General features: G+C 32.3%; 1 protein-coding gene across 1 annotated transcript in view; it reads right to left on the bottom strand.

Moving 5' to 3' along the window:
* Window positions 1-23,687, bottom strand: part of LOC104675970 (bifunctional heparan sulfate N-deacetylase/N-sulfotransferase 4) — a 315,780-nt gene that overhangs the window by 286,296 nt on the left and 5,797 nt on the right. Inside the window, exon 2 of the mRNA XM_030918169.1 lies at window positions 15,909-16,672. The gene's annotated coding sequence lies outside the window, so the exon portion shown is untranslated. The remainder of the gene's footprint in view (window positions 1-15,908; window positions 16,673-23,687) is intronic.

The following is a 23,687-nucleotide window of genomic DNA, read 5'->3' on the forward strand; positions in this document are numbered from 1 at the left end:
TTATTTCTGCACTGGATTATTGACATTTCTTTCTAATTGAAATTTCTTTCTATGGAAATTTCTTTCTAAGGACTGTGCCTAAGCCCTTGCTCCACATCATTTTTTTCCCAATACATTGACCAGGGTTCTCACTTTACAATGTAATTAAGGTTATGTCTCTCCTCTGATCAACTACCCACCACTAAAATTGACCCTAATTTTGCTCAGAGTAACAGCCAAATTCACAGAGTGGTCCACACAGTTCTACCAAGTATTCTACTACATCTTCCCTACTGGGCCTCTCTATATTCTCTGAATATGCAGTGTTCTTTACATATGTACTTCTGGGCTTCTGCACTTCTTGTTTCTTCTTGCCTGGAATACTTGTGCCCCAGATATAAACATGGCATATGTCCTCATTTCTTTTAATCTTTTATTCAAATGTACCATCCTCAGTATAGCTGCTTTCAGTTTCCCAGTTCAAAATTCAAGCTCCCTCCTCATAGTTCCTAACCAATCCCTCCTTGGTTGTGTGTGTAATATTAACAATCTATTATACCATATACATAATATTACATTTCTTCTTGTCTATCACTCCAATTAAAATGCAAGCTTTTGAAGTTGGAATATTATTCTGTTTTGTACCTTTTATTCCTAGTTCTTACATCTCTCGTTACAAAGGAGTAGCAAGAAATTGGATTGAAAAGGTAGGTAGGTACCAGAAGATAAAAAGGTCTTATTCAAATTTTAGAGAGTTTAAATTGACTTAAAATTGGACAACTATTGAAATACTTCGATATAAAGACTGACATGGTAAACATTGCCTTTTAGAAAGTTATCTTTTGAGGAAATAAGAGGATGGATTAAAGCCAGGAGGTAGGAGACCAGTTAATAATTATTTACAATAGTCCAGAGGAAGACTTAAAAATGAAAATATGGATTAAAAAGAACACACAAAATACATTTGGAAAGCAAAAGACTCAGAGTCACCAATTCAATATTAAAGGAGAATAACAAAGTTGGAGGACAGATACTAACAAACTTTAAAATTCAAGATTCATTATAAAGCTATAGTAATCAAGACAGTGTGGTATAAATGAAAGAACAGATTGGGATAGTGATCCCAAAAATAAACTCACAAAAATATTGTCAACTATTTTTTTGTTGTTTTTGGCAGGTTCCCCCTCTGTCGCCCAGGCTGGCATGTAGTAGCATGATCACAGCATGGCTAACTGCAGCTTAGACCTCCTTGGATCAAGTGATCTTCCCACCAGCCTTCTGCATAGCTAGGCGCACAACCATGTGCCACCACATCTAGCTAAATATTTTTAATATATATTTTGTAGAGATAGTGGTCTCACTATGTTACCTAGGCTGGTCTTGAACTACTGGGCTCAAGCAGTCCTTCCACACTGGGGTCCCAAAATGCTGGGATTACAGGCATGAGCCACCATGCCCAGATGTCAAGTGATCTTTGTCAAAAGAACAAAGATAATGCAATGCAAAAAGGATAACCTTTTCAATAAACCCTGCTGGTACAACGGAACATCCACATGCAAAAAAAGTTGATTTACACACAGACTACAACCTTTTAAATAATTAACTCAAATGAATTATAGACTATTTGTATATATACATTTATTAAAATGTAAGTGTCAAATGCATAACTATAAGACTCTTAGAAGATCATATAGGAGAAAATCTAAATGACCTTAGTTTTGGTGATAATTTTTTTACTCAATACCAAAGGAACAATCCATAAGAGAAAGAATTGATAAATTGAACATTGTTAAAGTAATAAACTTTTGCTCTGTGGCAGACACTCTAAAGAGAAAGATGACAGGCTATAAACTGGGAGAAAATATTTGAAATAGTCATATCTGAGAAAGAACTGTTATCCAAAATATACAAAGAACTCTTAAAACTCAACAATAGAAAAACAACCCAATTCAAAAATGGGGGAGAAAAAAACCTAAAGAGATACACCCTAATGAAAAAATACGAATGTCCAGTAAGCATATGAGAAGATAGTACACATCATATGGCACTGGGGAGTTACAAATTAAAATATCAATGAGATGCCAGTACACACCTTTTAGAATGGGTGAAATCTAAAACAATGACAACACCAAATGCTGGGGAGGACATAGAGCAACAGGAACTCTCATTCATTGCTGGTGGGAATGAAAAATGATACAGCCACTTTGCAAGACAATTTGGCAGTTTCTTACAAAGCTAAACATAGTCATATTATCCAGCAATCATATTCCTTGGTATTTATTCAATGAGTTAAAACATTTACTTTCACACAAAAACTTGCACACAGATGTTTTATTGCAGCTTTATTTATAGATGCCAAGACTTGGAAGCTACCAAAATGTCCATCAACAAGTGAAGGAAAAGATAAACTTTAGTACATCTGTATGATGAAATATTCAGCTCTAAAAATAAATGATCCATCAAGCCACAGAAATACATGGGTGAATATAAAATGCATATTAGTAAGTGAAATAATATGATCAGAAAAGGTTATATACTATATGATTCCACTTATATGAAATTCTGGAAAAGGCAAAACTATGGAGTGAGTGAAAAGATCGGTGGTTATCACAGGTTTGGGAGCAGGGAGAGAGTGATGAATAGGTGGAACACAGGCGATATTTAGGGTGGTGAAATTTTTCTGTTTAATACTATGAAAATTAATAATTAATACATAATTTAAAAGTAATGACAATACAACATTTGTCAAAACCCATAGGTTATAAAACACCAAGTGTGTCCCCTGGTGTAATCTATGGACTTGGGGTGATAATGACATGTCAATGCTGGTTTCTTGATTATGGGAGATGGTGGTGGGAAAAGTTGTACATAGGGGAATAAGGAAGGCCTTTCTGCTCAATTTTTGCTGGGAATCTTAAACTGCTCTAAAAAGTTAAGTCTATTCAAAAAAAGAGCAAGCTGTTTCATGACATTTATGCATAACTTTCTAGCTCTTATAAATTTGTAGCCCTATGTGGGTTACTATTACACACGCATAGCAGGATACACTTAAGAAGCACAGTTTAAGAGCCACAATAATTTATTTAAAAGGAATTCTGTCCTTCACATATATTTCCTTAATAACATTACATAGACTGATTCATAAGAGAAAATGACACTTCTAAAATATCTGTTTCTCTACTCTTCAATTTCCCTGAACCCCAAAGCAGGGAGGATTTCTGGAAATCCTCCCATTACAATACTTCCTTTCTGTCAAATGCTTCACTCTTTTTTTTTTCCTCCTGGTCTCCCCTCCTTTTTCCAAGTTCCTATTGTATTGATAATTAACCTCACATTCAGAAAGCAAGATGCCCTTATTTTTAAGGGGAAATAAAAAGGGTGGATGGTTATGCTGTTTGTTAAAAAGACAAGGTTGTGAATACTTTCATATGAATTATTTTTATCCTGTCACATGCAAAATAGAAGTGCCATGATATGATGATTGATTGGATGTAGAGAGGAAAAAAAATCACCCAAAGACTTCAGGCTTTCACAGTCATTCATTTAATATTGATTGAATGCTTTCTAGTAGCCAGATGCACTATCCATCTGACAAACACTATTTCTGTTCTTCAAAAGCAATGGAAGTTTATTCTGTGATGTATTCTATGACATAAAAAGACAATTGCAATAAGGCATAATAAGTGTAATAGTGGGGAAGATACCAAGTTATTTAGAAGTAGAAAAGTGTGAGGAGAAAATGAGTAAATTATAATATCTCACTTTTGAAAACTCTGTGAAATATCAAAAAGGGAATGTCCACTAGTTTACTGAATAATAGAAATGGAATTTAAATTCGTTTCAGGAAGGTAAGCTAAAGGATAGAAAAACAAAAACAAAAACAAAAACAAAACCTGATGTTGAGGAAGAACACTAAGGAACAGGGTGCATGGTAACATGATAGAGGCTTGCCATGAAAATCTTAGGAAACAACACGAAATAAATGGTGTTGGTGGAAGAGGGTAATAGAAGCTGTAGGTAAAGAATATAAATATTTGTGATAAAAACTGAATACTATTTATGAGTCAAGAAATACAACATGAAATTGATCCCGAGTTTGCCAATCAAGAGAATACTGGTGGTGGTGTTAAAGCAGTCCAGTGTTCTAGTGAAGTCAAGTAAAAGATTAAAGTGAGTTGAAAACAAAGTAGTGGTGAAGAAGTTGAGAATAGTTTCAAGAAAAAGAAAAAGAATCGAAAGAGTTACTAGGAATATAAAACTTTCTGTCATGAGGAATATATGCTTATTAGCAAGTGAGAACTCTGTAAGCGATATGAGATTTCAGAGAGAGTGGAGATTCCTATGGACTGACATCATTAGGAGATGGGTTGGAGAGGGATGTAAATTGTTTTGATCATTAAAAAATGAGAGGATTTAGATTTTGAGGAGAAAAGAGAGATTTGAAAAAGAAGAGAAAACACAAATCTAGAACAAGACATGATCAACTTTGTCCTTAATATTACAATGGAGTATTTATTTTTCTGTGCTTTACTGTACACTTAAGTTAAATCAACTTATAGCCGGCAGTAATAAAATGATTATCATCAACTGATAATTGCTTTGGTTTAGCTCAATAATCATTATTTAAAAGCATTATTATATTTAGTATTGATCTGCACCCTTGCTCATTGTCTCAGAAGACAATCATGGAAGCAGTTATCCATGAAGCATAAAATGCTCATTTGACCCTTGTATTCTTACAGGCAAAAAGCTATAAGATATAGAGACAAGTGAATGAAATCAGAATGCAGAAATTTGCTACCTGACTTATGCATAAAGGAGAGAGAAAACTAATTTTGCCTAATATTTAACATTAAAATTTAATTTCAATAAATCACAAAAGAAGTTATTAAAATACCAATGATAGCAGTAATCAAATTTTCCATTTTTTAATGTAAATTTAATGCTACTAATAGTATTGTAATTATATTCAGAAGTTACATTAATATCCAGAGGGAGAAGCTATATTTGTAATATTTTAATTATTCTGCTTCTGAATTTAGGTAAGTAGTCACTTCCATCATCATAAATGGAATTTGCCTGCAAAAGACTACTGTCTCTTAAAATTCATGTCAATAGTCCCTTCTATAACATATACTACTGGCTTCTTTTTTTTTGAGATGGAGTTAGGCTCTTGTCACCCAGGCTGGAGTGCAATGGTACAGTCTCGTCTCATTGCAACCTCCACCTCCCAGGTTCAAGTGATTCTTTTGCCTCAACCTCCTGAGTAGCTGGAATTACAGGCGCCTGACACCACGCCTGGCTAATTTTTGTATTTTTAGTAGAGACATGGTTTCACCATGTTGGCGAGGCTGGTCTTGAACTCTTGATCTCGGGTGATCCACCCGCATCGACCTCCCAAAGTCCTGGGATTACAGATGTGAGCCACCACTCTCGGCCCCACTGACTTTCTAATCTAGAGACACTTATGGTAAATACATTAAAGCCATCCAAAAATTTGGATCATTTTTGTGTGATATAATGAAAGTCTATTATCTAGTTTATAGAAAGGTCTAACAAGATGTTTTTCATTATATTACCTTACTACCAAGAAATTATGTGACATTCTGTAATACTGAGTTTGTATTGCTGGTGATGGAAAATAAACTCTTTCTAAATTGTCACTTTAAATCTGTAATACAAAAAGCTATACATTTTAATTATCAAAATTATTATTCAGAGAACTCAAGGGATGAATGAATGAAGAATTTAATGCCCAAAGAAGTGAAGTGACCAGTCCACTGTTAAACAGCTAATATGAACCCACATTTCTTAATTAATTGTAAATCTCTTCTTTCATTGCCACTGCTCTATATAGGCACCTTAAATATCATGAAGTAAAATTTTCATTGCTGTGCTCAAGACTTATAAAGAATCTTACTGATATGGGAAACACTGGTATTTTCTTTTGATTATTTTCTAACTATATATTTAATAAACCTTATAGTTATGTTCCCACCTTTTATTTACTTCAGAGAATTCTTAATTTTACATAACACACAAAATGATTGGATTATTCTTTATCATAAGAGGCGTACTCCATTCAATTTGACTGGTACACCTGTTATTTTTAATTTAATTTCCTTCTATTTTATGTTATTATATCTCTTAGATATTAACAAATAAAATGTCAACTTGGCCATAAACCAGAAATAACGTGGATAGTAACATGTAAATATATGCTGTATAGAATATTATTCTCCCACCAAAAACTAATCCAGGTTACACAATTCTCAAACATCAGACAAGCATGATAAAAACTCAAGAGATTTGGAGTGATTTCACATATTCTGCTACTTGTTAGAGATAACATTTCTTGAGATGTTCCTGTTTTAATACTTGATGACTGGCATCTAGAATTATCACAATAGTTACTTATGGAGCCTTTAAAAGAATACTAGACACGGGATCAAAATAATTCACTTAGAAAACTTGTTCTGAGGAAAATACTGGGAGATTTAGAAATGTGAAATACTGTGTTTATATTCAAAATGTATTTCGGGGAAAAAAAGAATAGGAGTGAAAGTGGTCTTGTTTTACAGGTGGAAACCATGAGATCAATTTAAAATTTATCAGCACATTTTGGCAACACTTAGAATATAGTTTATATCTTTTTACTTTCAGCCTAGGTCAACATTAGCATTAGTAATTAGTAACTTAAAGTAGTTTATTATGTTTTCTAAACTGCTTTTATGGAAGAAATTACTACTGCTTTGAGTAGGAGACAGATGGTCGCTAGGAAGGTTTCTTGTGTTTACATTGTGTCACTATAAGGGATGTGGATAAAGACTTCGGAATAAATATTCTCTTCACCTACCTCCCAGCTCTAGCAGTTGGTCAGACGACCAACTAGGAAACATTTGCATTCGTTTTTATTCTATCCAGTTCTAGTTTCTGAATCTTTGTCTTTGTCCTCTTCAATTCCATGTTTCTGCTTACTCCAGCATGACAGAAAATTGAGGAAAACTATTTGACCCCTTTTTCTAACTTTTTTTTTTTTTTGTCTGGGATAATATAGCATGTTTCTCTGAAAATTTTGTAATGTTAGTTAATTTTCAAGATCGTGATAAATCCCATTAAAATGTTGGTGAATGAAATTTAATCCTTTAAGTTAGATTCAATATTATTAATATTAAAATATATGATCAACAATACAGTAGAGACAGTAGAAAAAGGTGACTTAGATCATTACCTCCAAGTGAGAAAGATTGGGAACAGTCAATACTAATCACTCAGGGGTTACTTTAAATCAGTACAAAATGTGGCATTGCAGGCCAAAGTCAGAGTACTGACACATGTAATTAAAACTTGATACTATTAATTTAAAATCTCTCATGTTTCCCACTTTGTACTGGAAACTTTGGACTTATTGTCACATTTAGCTGTCTCAGCAAGTCTATGAATTATTATTAACCCGTCCCAGATCATGAACCTGAAGCAGAGAAGAGTCAGATTTTTCAAGGTTGCATCATGAGTCAGCGCAAAGCAAGGCTTGGAATCCTGATTCGGTGGAAACCAAGGTTAACACCTGCCTTCCAATATGTCACAATACTATCTCATCTTTAAACTAATTCACACTTGTTTACATGAAGGCTTCTACAAAAAGGCATCATAACTAAGTCAATCAATCTCTGCATTCCTTAAAATTTAGAAGTTTATGGAAAGCAAAAGTATGTTTCTTATTAATTCCTCTAATGTTGACATGTTTTCCTTCTTGGACTGACTCAAAAGAGTAGCAAAATAATATGTTTACATTTAAAAAAAATACTTTCACTTAAGAAATGTATTATTTCATTTTCTTTGTAAAATTGTACATCTTGTAAATAATTCTATTATGAAAATTTGCTTTTTTACTCTAGGGCATATCCTGAGTAATACATTTCCACTATGTAATTTTACCCAATGGTTATTTTCTTGAATTATGTTGACCAGTCTTCCAGCCAACTGCTAGAGCTGGGTTTTAGGTGGGTAAAGTGCTCATTCTAAAACCTTTGTCCATACTTCTTATAGTGACACAATGAAAAACAACAGGAAACCTTGGTAGCCAGTGTTTATTTTCTACGCAAGGCAGAAATTCCTTCCACAAAAATCTTCTGGACAGGTAGCATTCCAGCCTGTGCTGGATTTTTTGACTGAGTGGAATTTCACTGATTTTTAGGAAGTTCTGATGTTGCATAGAAACAACTTCCATATCTTTTGTAGTTTAGTCTGCTAGTTTCACATAACATAAAACAAATTCCTTTTGCATAAAGAAGTGTTCAATATATAAAGATAACTAAACTGCTCCCTTTTAGCTTTTTCCTTTAATTATTACTGTGTTTTTCAACTGTTACTCATACAGCATAGTTGCCAGATGTCTTCTCACATTTTATACTTATCAAACCCTTAATATCTATTGATTATTGGTCAAGCACTCTCCAAGCATTTCTGCCATCAAAAAGCTTTTGGATAAATGAGGAGCACTGACACACACACACAGCAATTACATCATAAGATAATAAGTGCCGTGATGGAATGGTGTGGGGGTAGGGCAAAAATATCTGGTTGACCATAGGGAAAGAGAAAGGTCATAGAAGACTGCTATTAATGTGAGGCATCGGGAAACTGAGAATGATGAACAGGCCAAATAATGTCAGACTTGTATTAAATAGGGCCACAGATAACTGTTTCCTGGATGTTGACACTGTGGTTCTGTTAATGCATTCTAAATTTGTATTAGCATTGTATTAGTGTCATCAAACTTTTGGTTCTTGTTAAATTTGAGGTAATTTTATAATTGGATAAATTAAAAAAAAAAAGAAACAGTTATCTCTTGTTATAAGGATTGGTTCCTGGACCCCAAACCCTCCAGGACTAAAATCCGGAGATACTGAAGCCGCTATATAAAATGGCATAGCATTTGCATGTAGCTTACACACATCCTCCTGTATACTTTAGCTCATTTCTAGATTACTTATGATATCTTATACAATGTGAATGATATGTATATAGTTGTTACACTGTATTATTTAGAGAGTAATGACAGGAAAAAATGCCTGCACATGTTTAGTACAGACACAATCATCTTTTTTTTTAAATATTTTTCATTTGCAGTTAGTTGAATGCACAGACGGACCCATGGATACTAAGAATTACATCGATCTTTATTTCATTATTTTAGGTCCATCATTCCAGCCAATTGGGTGATGTTTTGGAATATTGGTTCTTACCCCCACTAATTTGGGAGAATGAATATAGGGAGCCAGCTCCCTTGCTACATAAGTTTTAATAATAGCATTGAGACCAGGCACAGTGGCTCATGCCTGTAATCCTAGCACTTTGTGAGGCTGAGGCTGGAGGATCACTTGAGGCCAGGAATTCGAGGCAGCCTGGGCAACATAGTGACACCCCATCTTTACAAAAAAGTAATAATAATAAAATTAGCTGGGTGAGGTGGTGTGCACCAACACCCCCAAATTCTTGAGAGGCTGATGTGGAAGGATTGCTTGATCCCAGGAGTTTGAGGTTGTAGTATGCTATGATTGCTCCACTGCCTCCAACCTGGGTGCCAGACAGTGCAAGACCCTATCTCTAAATAAAATTAAAGAAGGAAATAAATAGCATTGAATTTCAGTCTAGGAGAAAAAAAATAAAAAACCAATAATTTGAGATAGTTTATACACATAATACTTTTTAATACTTAGAAATATAAAGAATAGAAGTAAAGGTGAGACTTTTATTTTCTAAAACTGATTTTCTACTTCCCAGAGAAAGTAACACTAAATACTGTGCCATGTCTTAAATTCTCCCAAACAACTTCACAGACCTGAGGAAGGTAATCAATAGACAGAGTCAAAATTCAGCTTGTTAGCTTGTAAATGACAAGAAATTGCTACTCCTCATCACATTTTTCTACAAGATAAAATAATAATGTTACTCGATTTGACATCTATGTTTTATATACGTTTACTCAGTTTCTGCCTTATCAGAAGGGCATTTCCTCACCAGTCCTATCACTTTCACATACAGCTTTTAATGTGCCACCTTGACTTATCTTTAGAGTACTCACAGGCACTACCGTGGGGTCTTTATTTATTTACTGTCAGTTTTCTACCATGAGAATATAAGCCTCCTGAGAGCTATTTTGTTCACCCTAGTAACTTCGATGGTACCTGACACATATTAAAAATAATAGAAAATAATATTCATTATTCTTATTTTTATGAACATTATTGAGCAAAAAGTAAAAAAGCTATTTTTTTTTCTGTCTAAGGTAAAAAATATGTCCAGACAGATAGAGTAATTTAAGTATGGAATTGAGTTCAACCTCGATTGATCAATTTTAGCATTATTTCTATTGCTATCAAGAAAATGTCCTGTTCCAAGGAAAGAAACTTCAAAAACTGTGATATCAGTAACCATAATACTTTAGATAATTGGTAGTATGATTTAATGATTGTGTTTTATTTTACTTTACTTATGGCAGTACATGGAATCTCAATTGAATTGACATAACTATTAGTGAAAGATTGATTGAGAAACCAGATTTAAATTCTGATTCTAATTATTCACTTGCACTTTAGAGTAATGAATAGAATTAGGACTGTTCTATGCATTCACAGGAGCATATGCATCTCTGCATCTGTTACCTCTCCTTGTATTAATCTTTAGTGATGTTATATCTATTTCTGAGGTTTAAATGATTGTTATGTAGGCATGAAAGACTATGTAGTACATTAAGAAGAAGAAGAACTCTTTTGAGATGTCTGATGAACTATGACAAATTCTGTGGATCAGCAGTCTACAACTGAATTTCTGATCCAGGAATGGAATCAAGCCAAAGCATCTAAATGAGTGAAATCACTTTCCCTTCTCTCTTTTTCTTCCACTAGCATGGCAGTTGGCCTTTGGGTTGTTTATGAATGTTGATATCCCTAAACTACTAGATATAAAAATGATTTAGGAGATTTAAAATTTCTATGGAAAAGTTATTTATATTTATTATTATCATTTTATTTTTTACCACTAAGGTGCATTTGCTATATGGAAAAGATGTGACTGATATTAAAAAGAGAGTGTTGGAAAAGGGAGCAAAGAATTACACTTAAATAATTTAGTAAATTAAATGGAAATTTATAGGTGAAAGAACGGACCATATGTTAAAGTCAACATCATTATTTCTGTGAAATAAATCTTCCACCTTATTTTACTTTTCCTCTATTGCTTATTGCAGTTTAACCCACTCTTTATCTTCATTTTCCCCACTTACTCTGTGTTCAAACCAGGTTATTAGATTAATAATTGCCACAATACTAAAAATGAGTGATTTGTTTTCCAATTATGCAAGAGTGCATGTAAGTTGAAGTGGCAAAAATGAATGGAAATAAAGAAAAAGGGAAAAGGGGAGGAAGAAAGGCAAAAGGAAAAGAGGAAGGTAGGAAAGCAAGAGGGAAGAAGAAGGAAGGAAAGAAGGAAAAGGGAAGGAAGGAAGGAAAGAAGGAAGGGAGGGAGGGAGGAAGGGAGGAAGGACAGAAAAAAGTGGTAAAATAAGAAGTGGAGAAGACAGAAAAGAATAAAGAAAAAGAATAGAGAAAGAAAGAGAGAGGAAGGGAAGGGAAATAAGAAAAATGAGTAAAAAAAAAAAAGAGAGAAGAAAGAAAGGAGCAAGTGAAAAGAGATCAAGGAAGCATTTCTCCATTTACTTTTTACTTGAATATCATGAACCTGGCCAAGCTAACTTTCAACTTCTACGTAGTTATAGTTGACGATGTATTCTATTAAGGACTTTTAAAAAGAAGGTTAAATATTTGCAATAAATCACAACATAAGTTCAATTGATGGTGGAATTTTCAAAACAGAGAAATTCCTCTAATTTGGGAACAAATGAAGCATGTGGCTGCACATTAAACTCATGTGTTTATTAGCTTGCTGAAAGTTGCTTTCTTCATTGAACTTTTCAAATATTTAAAATAATAATTTCTAAACAGAGTACAAATTGGGAGAGAAGTCCCAATTCTATAATTCACTAGAGTTATCACTTCTGTTTCTCAGCAAAAGTCTCGCTTTCGTTTTCTGAGTACAATATCAAATTATATTCTCAAGCATTTAGACATAGTCAGTTTTAACCCTTTTTTTCTCAGATTTTTAAAAATTTCAACTAATTACACATAACTGTTTATTTAGTGTTAATGAAGTATATAATCTCTCTTAAAAGATATATCTAAAATAGCCTATGTATGTAAATGACCTCAAAGGGTCACTTGCAAACCGTTATTTACCCTGTCATATGTGGTTTATTTTATTAAAATCTATTTCATGGCATGGATTTCCTGAATACTGATGAATATAGACAAACTATAACAACGCAAAGAAAATAAATACATTAAGTTATATCAGCAAACATGTTTACCTGTAGGAATGAAGAGTAATTTACTATTCATGTTTCAAAAAAATATTTTTTTCTTGAAATGCCTGAGGCTATTAATAAGTTTGGAATTCATTTTCAGACTATTTTGGCTTTTGAGGAAATCTGTTTTCAATTCAATACTATTTCTAAAAGAAATTTTAGATTTATCACCTCTAGAAAGTGGTAGTTTTCCTTAGAAAACTGAGATAAAGAAAGCTTGGAAATAGAATTGTATCTATTAGAAATAACTGTATATGTGTGTACACATTCTACATTGCAAATAACACCTCTAACTTCTTAAGCTTGCTGAAAATAACTTTTAAAAATAGTGCATTTAACACCCTGCATAACAGCATAGCTGAAAGTTTCCTCAAGTGTTAAAGAAAAGGCTAGCTAGATGTTTTATCATGATGGCTGAAGGCGGTAGCATTGTGTCTGACACCTGACCCATTTATCTCACTTCATAAACTTCAAATAAATCAACAGACAACATGCTTTTCTCTTTTTCCTGGTTATTTGGGGGTACATAATGAGGGTTTACCTTATGCTTGTTGTCTACCTTCAGAAGATATATACTACAACAGTATTTAGCATGTGTACCTTTACTGTAAATTTTACTAGGCCAGGTATTTTAATAAAACCTTCACATTTCTTTGTTTTGGCATGTATCCATATGTGTCATTTCTGATCTCTCTGACTTTCCAAGATCATGGTTAGATGATGCATCTCATCTTTATTTATTTTTATTTTCCTGAGTATAAACTGTATTTTATAGGAGTTTCTGCTAGGCTTATTTGCATTTTTTAATAGAGCAACTTTTAATAAAGAACAAACCTTTGTTAGTTTAAAATTTAGCTCTACTTAGAAAATATATTTGCTGTTTAAATATCCCACAGTTTGTACTGGAGAAAAAAAGTAACACTTCAGTTTAGACTCTAAACATAATGCATTATCAATGAATTTTAGCCCAGAAAGAATTAGCCTTCTGGGTGCACAGCTTCTCTGTCTTGGCTTCCGGCCAGGGCTGATATTCTAGCTTTATTTTATGTTTCCCCAGCTGCTTTCTAAATCTGGGGAGGCAGCACCAGCCAGAATCTTCTAGTTTGAACACAGTATGCTAAATGCTTCTCTCTTCTTCCTTAGTAGTTGCTTGTAAATGATGTACACAAAGTTTGATCTTTGGATTTTATTTCCAAAGGCCCCTTTTCCACTCAAACAGAAAATACAAGGCGATCATATGAACACTTAACCTACTGGGGACAACTGTTTTACTGGGTTAGATACATTTATTTAGTACCTTGAAGAACTAACGTTAGTATTGAGATTGAATTAAGTTTATTTTACATCCAAGTACAGAATGCTTTTCTTTGGGAGAAGAAATAATAGATATAACAGTTTTAATCTCAAATGAAAAATGAAAGATCATTATTTTCCTGAGGTAAACATAAGTGTGAGCACGTATTTCTATTTCGATTGTCAATTATAGAAATTCAAAATTATGACTTATTTATATATAAAACTAGTCCACATATACTTCCTTTTGGTGTTTAGGATAATACATTTAAAATGATACATTTCTTAATAAGTCTATCTTGGAGAAAACAAAATGCAATTTATGTATATTTGCATATTTATTTATTACTTATATATTTACATTAATCAATTTTAAAAATTCAAATTTTCATGAGGTTTTACCTTCCTTTTATTTAAAAATAATGCCTGAGTTTCTAAATTGGATCTAAGGGTGATTTTCATGTTATAACTGGTATGTCATATATATTACAATTTTTTCAAAGGATTTTTAATGTATCAGTCTTAGTGGTGACCAGGTGCCATTCAGACAGAGTTAAAAGGCCCATTCTGCTTAGTATTAAATTTCTAAAAATCTTCCCAATTAGCTTATTATGAGATGTCTATCAGTGTAAACATTGCTTAATATTGATCATCATAATGTATTGTCACAGGATTTCTTATTTTAAAAAATGTCAACAACAAGTGTAGGCTTAACTTCCCATTTACATATTGAGATAAATGTAAATGGTGCATATATTTTGCTTATTAATTAGTTACTTTTTTATGAATTCCAGTTGAAAACTTAGACTGTTGTAGTCAGTGGACTTTGCATTCTTTATACAAACTTGCTACTCACATGCACACACACGCACACCAATGACCAGCACACAGCCTATGTGACACTGGGATATAGCTACCTAGCATACTTTTAATAGAGTAAATTACTCTTTTGCTTTGAAAAAAAAAAAAAAAAAAAAAACCTTTAAATCATTGTGGCAAAATTCATTGCTTCCTAGTTTTGGGGAAATTCAACCAATTACAATAACTTTTGTCTTTATCAATTTCCTCTTGGGGCAGAAACCTCACAATTTTAACCATGTTGTTGGTGAGAAAGTGGAAAACTAAAACCATTCTGAGAGTTACAGAAACACATCAATATCTTGGTACGCAATTTATGTTAAAGCATGTATGATACTGTATAAATAAAAATATTCTGACAGAAGGCACCATGAGAATAAGCAAGCGTGAGTTTGAAAGAGACATGATCGAGCATAAACTTCAAACTTTCTCAAGCTGTATGAGAACTCACAGTATAATTTATCATAATAAACAAAACATATCATCACTTAAAAAGCTGTGACAAGAATTCTGAATAATACAGTATTTCATTAATCAGGAGAAATTGTAAGAAAAATAAGGTTTAAGTTTCCTTATTTAGCTTCCTCAAACAGAGATATTGAAAAGAATGAATAAAACCATATTCCAATAATATTTCTTGTTTTCCAACTTATTCTGTGCTTGAGGACATTGGATGTATACCATAAAGCTTTCTGTTCTCTTAAGAAACTATGCTTAGGGCATATGACATATATTGTTCTAAGAATTTATTTTTCTTTTCCATTAGGAGGTAGAAGGAAAACACCTATTTCTTTATAAGCAATTTATGACTGTATCATACACTTTCAAATGTCTGTGACAGCTGTTTCTCTAACGCAGACCACTGGAACAGAGCATGCCTACAAATCTCAGGTCCAAAGAAGAGGAGTTCCCATCTTCGGTAATTTGAATGCCATGTTTTCAGTAACACTTTTTAGGGAAACATTTATAACCCTACAGTTAACTTTTTATGTTGAGTTTGTAAAATTCGTGCTTTTAATATGAAAAGGCTAAAATTGTATCAGATAAGATATTTCCTATGCAAATATTCCAGCAACCGTTTAAATTTTATCAAGTTGTATCTCTTTTTTTTTTTTTTTTTTAGGCAGGACTGTATTTTCTATTTACGTGCAAATATAACTTCTATAAAGCATGATGACAGGTAAGCACACACATGCGGAAAAGGGAGATTGAATTTGGTTTTAAAATATTATCTGCTTCTACATAAATCTTTCACAAATAAAACTTTATTGTGTTCGACTTGTTTACATAGCTAAGCAAAGCATATTCATTTATGGTACACGCCTCGATTTCAGCAAATTAAGCAGTAACTTACCTAGAGAAGCATTTCAATATTTTGTCTTTTCCTAACTTGAATTTATCCCGAGTTAGAACATGAGATATCCAGTATTCAGGTTCACTTGGCTCCAGGTTAATTAGAAGGAGCTTTCAGTTCATGCAATCTGCCTCAACAATATTCCAAGAGCACTCTCTAGCTCCAGTCTTAGTATCTGAACTCTTCCAGCAGAGTCCTTTTATTTATACACACATTGTCCTTTTCAAAACAAGCAGCCAGCTGGAATGATTCAAACCTCTGTTCAGCACACCGTTAAAATGCAGCTTCCTTCTTGGACACGAGAATTACACCAGGGAGCAGACCGAGTACAGCAAAAAGGCTATGAGAACTATTTAATCACCGGAATACCAGCTGCTCCTGCTCTGCTGTTGCTAGTGCTGCTGTGCCTCTTGTTTAGCTGTAGTCGGTCTTTCTCTCCCTCCCTCTCTCTCATATCTCCAGAACTATAAAGGCAGCTTTGCCGGATTATGATTGGCAGAAACAGCCAATTCCTTCAGCTAATCATCCTCAAGACTTTCAAGGACCTGGAGCTGTTGTGATGTCATCCAGTCAGTGGGATGTTACACATGAATACATTCCAACAGAAGCTAATTCAGCGATGGGCTGCATTCCTCTCACACCGCAGTGATTGATTAGATGCTCCTTGAACATTTGCATGATCTTTCAATGTACAGTTGGACTATTTCCTATGTAATTTGAGGATAGAACTCCACTTTGCAGCTATAACACCATGCCACGAGATTCTATTGGACAAAATAAAAAAGTTCAAGACAGGATTTTCTGCTGTAAATGTGTTTCAGTTAAACACACAAATCACAAACTCAACAAAAGCCAACAAAGAGCAATAGGAAACTCGGACAAGTATTAGTAAGCTACATACTCCTGAAGTTAATAATAGCATTTTAGATCATGATAAATGTTAGAAGGAAAGAAAGAGTATGTGCATGTGAATTTATTGTGTGCATTGTTTTAGTAATTAAGGTAAATTACTGGATTATTATGGAAAAGTTCTATTCTCCGCACTGACAAAAAATTGTCTCCATGTCTCTTTTTTCTTTTTAACTTGGCAATATAAGGTGAAGATTACCTGCTCTTTGTTTTCTATTAATTAATGTAAACACGTAAAGATACTATCAAGTACTTTTACATATTTTATGTAAAGTTATTTAAACTTACTCATTATGATATACGCAAAAGTAAATGTAAAGTGTTTTCAGGTACATCCCCTCATTCCAGACTACATGATTCCCTGGGCTTTTCTTGCTTTAGTACATTCCTTAATATCTACCATTTAATTTAGTGGAACAAGATATGCTAATGAGAATTTGGTCCAACACCCCTTATAGGCTACAGAACAGAGCTACAAGCTTTTCTCAACTCCAAGCCTTCCTCAGGCATATGGGTGTCGTTTGTTGTACGTAGTGGTTCCATTTGAAATACTGGGGTGGTTTCAATGAAGTCCTCTATAGGACTGGAAGTAAGGGTAGGAGGGAGTCCTTCAAAACTCAGCATTTATTAATAATGTGGTCTTTCAGAAGATTAATTTTAATGCATCCAGGATTACTAGTGTTATTATACTGCACAAGGTTTTGAGGGTTCGCAAGCCGTAGACACATGCTATACAGAGGATAGGGGAAAAAAATCTACCAAGTTAGAAAAAATATTTACCAGTTATTCATAAGCAATAAATACAATCTAGTAACTCATAGGTCATGTACCAATTAGTTTTTCTGGTTCACAGGATAAAATATATTAAAGAAAAAATTATATTTTAGAAATAATTAAAGAGTTCAGGTACTTCTCACTACCTTTTAAAACATTTGGAATGCAAAGATGAATTAAAATCAAGTCAGAATTTTCATAGTGATACACATCAAAATTCAAAATGGATAAACTGCAGTTAAATATTTCAACAATGTCATAATAAAATAATTATTACTAGAATAGCAACATGGGAAACACTATCTGTTGATAAATAAAATAAAATAGTATAAATTGTAAAAGCCAACTGAAGATTTTTATATTGTATGTAGTTTGGCTAACTAATAATGCCTTCTTCTTTATTCAAGTTGGGTGATTATTTTTAAGTCTTAACTTTAGAAAAATAATTTAAATAAAAAACTATTATAAAATGCTCAACATCTTTATATTACTGACATAGTTCTATTTCACAACTCAATCAAGAATGCCACTTTATCAGAGTATTTTCAGTTATTGGAAGTAAATGGCAACACAGTGATCTGAAGATAAAACCCATCACATTAAAACATGGAGCAGGGTTTATGTCGTCAGCTCTGGTGATAACTTAGAGTTGATATTCATTGATTACAAGTGAAAAATGTTGATCAATTTCTTCTCTAACATTAAACTATAAACAAAGTTTTAAGCTGAAGAAGTAAATACTTTCACAATGTAAAAGTGCTATATAAAATATTAATAGAAGGTTTTCTTATTAAAGGTAAAATTCTTTTAAATATTTGTGAAACATGAACTTTGAGATTCAAAAAATCCAGAGATTATTAATTAAAATTCAATGTAGGGAAAAAGTACCCAACTTTACTCTCCTTGTCTCATTGTTCATTCAGAAATATACTAAGTACTGAAGGCAAAGGGTCCCACCATATACATATGTATAAATGAATGGAAACTTACTAAAGAGTGCTTTCTTTTCTATTCCTGGGGAAAACTGGAGAAATTCGCAACACTCACACTAAAACAGATCAAAATAATCCTCAAAGTATTTTGAATATTTTTCTTATAATTTTCTTTGTATATTGTATTCTCAAATAATTAAAACAAACGTATTTGTGAATTTGTAATCTTTTATCATTTTCTAATCTGTCAGGTTGGGGAAATGAAATAAATGACCTTGTACATTTCTGGGAAGAAATATAATACACAAGAGAGAAAAGAGGAAAGAATTATTTACTCAAAGTGTTTTAAGTTTTTAAATCATTTAACTTGTGTTCCACATTTACAGGGTTTGCACTTATGTCAAAATGTAGCATCAATTCAGTTTGTTTTGAACAATACACGCAATGCAAAGCATTTACCCAATTGCTTATAGTTGACTTTTAGAGAAGAAAGTGGATGCTTTTATATTTCTTTAAACACTCTATAAAGTATAATATAATTTTTCCTTTATCTATTAAGATGTAGGTCCAAACTTATATTAAGGCCTGAATGGGTCGTTTAAAAATTGAATGGAACTTGTTGAACTAATAAACTTTTAGAGCTCCACTTATTTTCATTCAATTGCTCTCTTGATTCAGTAAAAGTTCAAGTAGTATTTGCCGACTGCAAAACCTTTTCATTCAACTGAATTTATCTTTGAATTTACTTTTTAAATTTTCACTGGCGTTTCCTTGGAAGTTCAAAAAATGTGTATGTGTTATATGCATTATTTGGAAATTTTAAAAGTGAAAAACATTGAAAACATTATATGATGTACACTTATAACATATATATAAGAACATAATATACTTTAAATTTAATTTATAAATATGTATTTATACACCTTGTTCTTTATAATACACACATATATCTTTGTATATACTTACTCAATATAAGAAACAAACAAAAAGATGTTTTTTTAAAAAGGAAGGTCTTTTTTGTTTGTATGTCAAGTCTTCATTACAGTGAATATGAGAGGGTAGTAATATCTACTAATAAACATCTTAGTAAACTTCAAAAAAAACTCAGTAAATTTAATAATTTCAAAAATTTTTCATCGTTTTCTTTCTCATTAACTTTGTTCTGCTAATTGTTACTAATGGTAAGTTTTAAATGCTTGCCTCTAAAATAAATAAAAATTTGCATAGAAAATACTAAAACAAGATTCAAAGTACTTCATAATTTCTACTTTTTAAAAAAATTATTCATCATGCATATACAGGCTATAAACAGAAGATATTTAGATCTTTAAACGTACATTTTTATTCTTTTCAAGTTTCACCTTTTCTGTTACTTTTACAGCAAAAATAATTTTGAATAAACACAACCAACTAAATTTACAGTTATCATAATTTTGACTGAATGATGCATTCAGTCATTTAATAATTTAATTTAATAAATTATTAAATTAATAAATTAATTAATAATTTAATTAATAATTCAACAATTTAAATTAATTTAATATTATATCATATTATAAATTATATTAAATTTAAATTATTAAATTACATTAAAATAATTTAATAATTTAAATTAATTATTAATTAATTTAAATTAATAATTAAATTATTAAAATAATTTAATTTACAGTCTTCACTACTAAAACTTACAAATACAAGATTCTATTACCATGCTACCACTTTCTGTCTATATCCTTTTCTTGTAATTTTATTTTTTAACATGAGCAACAATCCTGTTGTCCCAACACAAAAGGCTATAACTTTTTTTAAAGAAAAAGCATGAATAAAAGAAACTTCTATGTTCAAAGTTTATGCCTTCAGGGAGCAGGGGAAGCCTCTAATTGGGCTGTGAGTGACTAATACAAAAACTTTTTATTAAAAGCAAAAAAAATCTTCTGCTGGCAATTATTAGGAAAAGAGCTTATGTGAAAAAGAAGGTGTATAAAGTCAGTTTTGCTTCATTGGTATCATAATACATGATAAAAAAACAAAACAAAAAAAAAAACATAAGTGCCAAATAGCATTACTCGGGTAACAAGCACCCCAGTCACAGACTTAAATGTTATGTTATTATACATCTGGATCTCTTGTTAGCAAGTTATTAGAAAAAGGGGAAAAAAAAAATAGGAAGAGCAGGTTGGAAGAAAGAATCTTTTTGCCAGTATCACTGTAGTGCATTTTTGTAGCAAGAGTGAAATCAGCATGTTAATGCTTCAAATAAATCCTTTGAAGATGCAAAACTTGAAAGGCCAAGTGAGGGAACAAACAAACTTAACAGTCCAATTCCAGTTTGGCTGACAACTACTTAAAGAAACATGATTTTTAATAAATAGCAGTTGTTGGCCAAAACACTATTGCATCACAAGAAATTTTGTTGTGCGCTAAAATGTTAGCATTCAAGTGAGAGACCCAGGGTGAGGTGGGGGAGGACAGTAAACATTAAATTTATGATTTTTCCTTGGTCTGATCTTTGCTATGAGAATTTTCAGTGAATTTCTCTTTTACATGGTACACAAAGGCAAGGAGAATTCATAAAACGCATGAATTAGGCCCCAACTCCAGTGGGAGTGTCTCATCAGAGTAGGATTTTTAAATACCTTATAGTGGTTGTAAGTTTTATCTACACTAGGCAGTTTCAGTTTGTCTTTCTTTGTTTCTCTTTTCTTTGGAATTTTCATTTGCCAAATTTTATTAGGGTTTAATGGTGATTTCCTTTTGACTGACGCCTTACAAGTCAAGTCGTTTTACATTCTCGAATTTGAAGTCCTAAATGTTCAAAGTGAGAAAGCTACTTGCAGACCAAAATCACAGCATCACAGTGATAAGTTTGATAAAACCATTTTTGTCATATAGGGTATTTTCTTTCATTTGTTACCAAATTCTTTGTATCTTAAATATCCCAATATCATTTGTTTTCTGCCTGCTCCAGTCCTTCAGGGAAAGGCATCTCATTTATGAACTATTTAGCTAATGCTCTGATCAGCATGGGAAATCTTAATTTTTTACTAAGCCCTAGTAAATCAGTTTCTGTCATTTAGCTTCAATGCCTCACTGTAAATTATCATCACTCTGGGGTAATTCACTGGATGCTGTCACTCTTTCTCCTACTTGGTTTAAGCCGTGTGTGTGTGTGTGTGTGTGTGTGCGCGCGCGCACGTGTGTGTGTATGTGTGTGTGTGTTGGGGGACCATGTTGAGATGGTAAGTTGTGAGCAGTGGTTTAAGAACATGAGATGTTCTAAAGCAAGTCAACAATGGCTGAAAGTCTCCTTAAGCTTGAGAGGCAATACTTGTGAATTCTAATGACCAGAGTCATGCTGTATTCCAAGACCTGTAAACCCAGTGCTGTCCTCTGTAATCAGCTAACAATTAGGTATACAGCATTACATTGCTATCATTGCCTGATTTGTAGGCACACACATAATGCTAGCAATGAAGTCTTTACTCTTTGAGGACAGAGAACATTTCTCTTTCTTTTTTTTTCTTTTTGAGGCTTATATCCTTATTACGTGGACCAGTGCCATGGCATAAAGTAGTTAATGATATTTAAAAAAATAAATTTATGAATGAATGAATGAATGAATGATGGCAACTCAAAGCTAGAAAATAGGGAGAGGAGTACATTAACATTTCTCATACAAATATATTTTATATGAAACTGTTGCACCAGTTCTGTATGCCACAAAGGGAAGCAATAATTCATTTCAAAAGGAAGATGCAAAGATGCATTATAAAGCAATTTTCCCCATGGATAAGAAAACCCAGATTAGTTTTCCTTTTTAGAATCTATGTCATTTAATCTTCCTAATATTATTCATGAATAAGAATATTTTAGTGAAAATATTGTCATATATTTTAAAGAATTTAAAATATTTTATACATTACTGTAATTTGGTTTGCATTTATAGATTCAGAAGAAAACAATTTGTTTGTCTTCCATATTATAATAAGTATCATTTTATTTTAGAACTTTAATTGGTGTTTCCCTTTTCTGAATAGGAATTATCATAAATGAAATGATTATGAAGTAAATTAAAATATAGTACTCTGAAAACAGAGATATTTTACAAAAGAAGACCAAATAATTAAACATAATGTAAAATAAATAAAATAAAGCAAAATGAATTCTGATACTCTAAACCTACTATATAATAAAACAATGATGAATTTGTTTGCCAGCTCAGCTGTTTATACCTGTTAGAGGGTGGAAAAGAGCAAAATAATTAAATTAAAAGGAAAGAAAAATGATGTGATGATCACAGGAGTGTATGAAAGAATATACTTATCACCCTGCTAAAATATTCAATATTTTACCATATTCCCATAGAGGGCAATATTGTATAAAAGATGGCGAACCAAGAATCTGCCAATTCATCTCTGTTGATATGCTTTAAAGAAAACTGCTGTTACCATAAATTTGGAGCTGCACTTCCCCTCAAACTCTGACTAATTTATAAACTGATGCACACAAAAACATAGCACAGAGTCTCATCAAAGGCAAAGAAAATTAATTTGGTATCCTACTTACTGGTAGATTACTTGAGTGAATAGCCCCTAGTTTCACCTTTAATTTGGTTTAATCACTGCATCTCAGATCTCAGACAGCAGATTGCATTCTATTATATAACTTATATATACAATACACACATGTACACATATATACACAATACCATTTAGTTTATTTGAAATATTAATAAGGTAGTGTCTTCTTCAATGCCTGGAAAATGAAGATAAACTACAGGTAACAAATAAAGTGAGGCAAATTTTGTAAAATGAAAGTCTTATCAATGATTCAAATATAACTCTAAGGATATAACCATAGAATAGGGCTGGGCCATGGAGATGCAAAATTATACTTAGCTGTATCTCTCAAATTAATTTCTATTATAAAATCATCATGCACTCATCTACCTTTCTTATTTAAATATATTCCTTTACCTTTCCCTCTTGTGACTCAAAAATAGATTGCTTCACTGAAAACCCCTTCCTCTCAAAGATGCTAAATATATTAGAACTTGAAGCATTTGCTCCTAAATGACCTTCATAATAACTGCTAATTTGCATTTAGCATATACTGAAAGAAAAGACATTATGTATTCTGTAGTATCATTAAAACATACTATTAT

The sequence above is a fragment of the Rhinopithecus roxellana genome, chromosome 2, assembly GCF_007565055.1.
Source record: "Rhinopithecus roxellana isolate Shanxi Qingling chromosome 2, ASM756505v1, whole genome shotgun sequence".
Lineage (NCBI taxonomy): Eukaryota > Metazoa > Chordata > Mammalia > Primates > Cercopithecidae > Rhinopithecus > Rhinopithecus roxellana.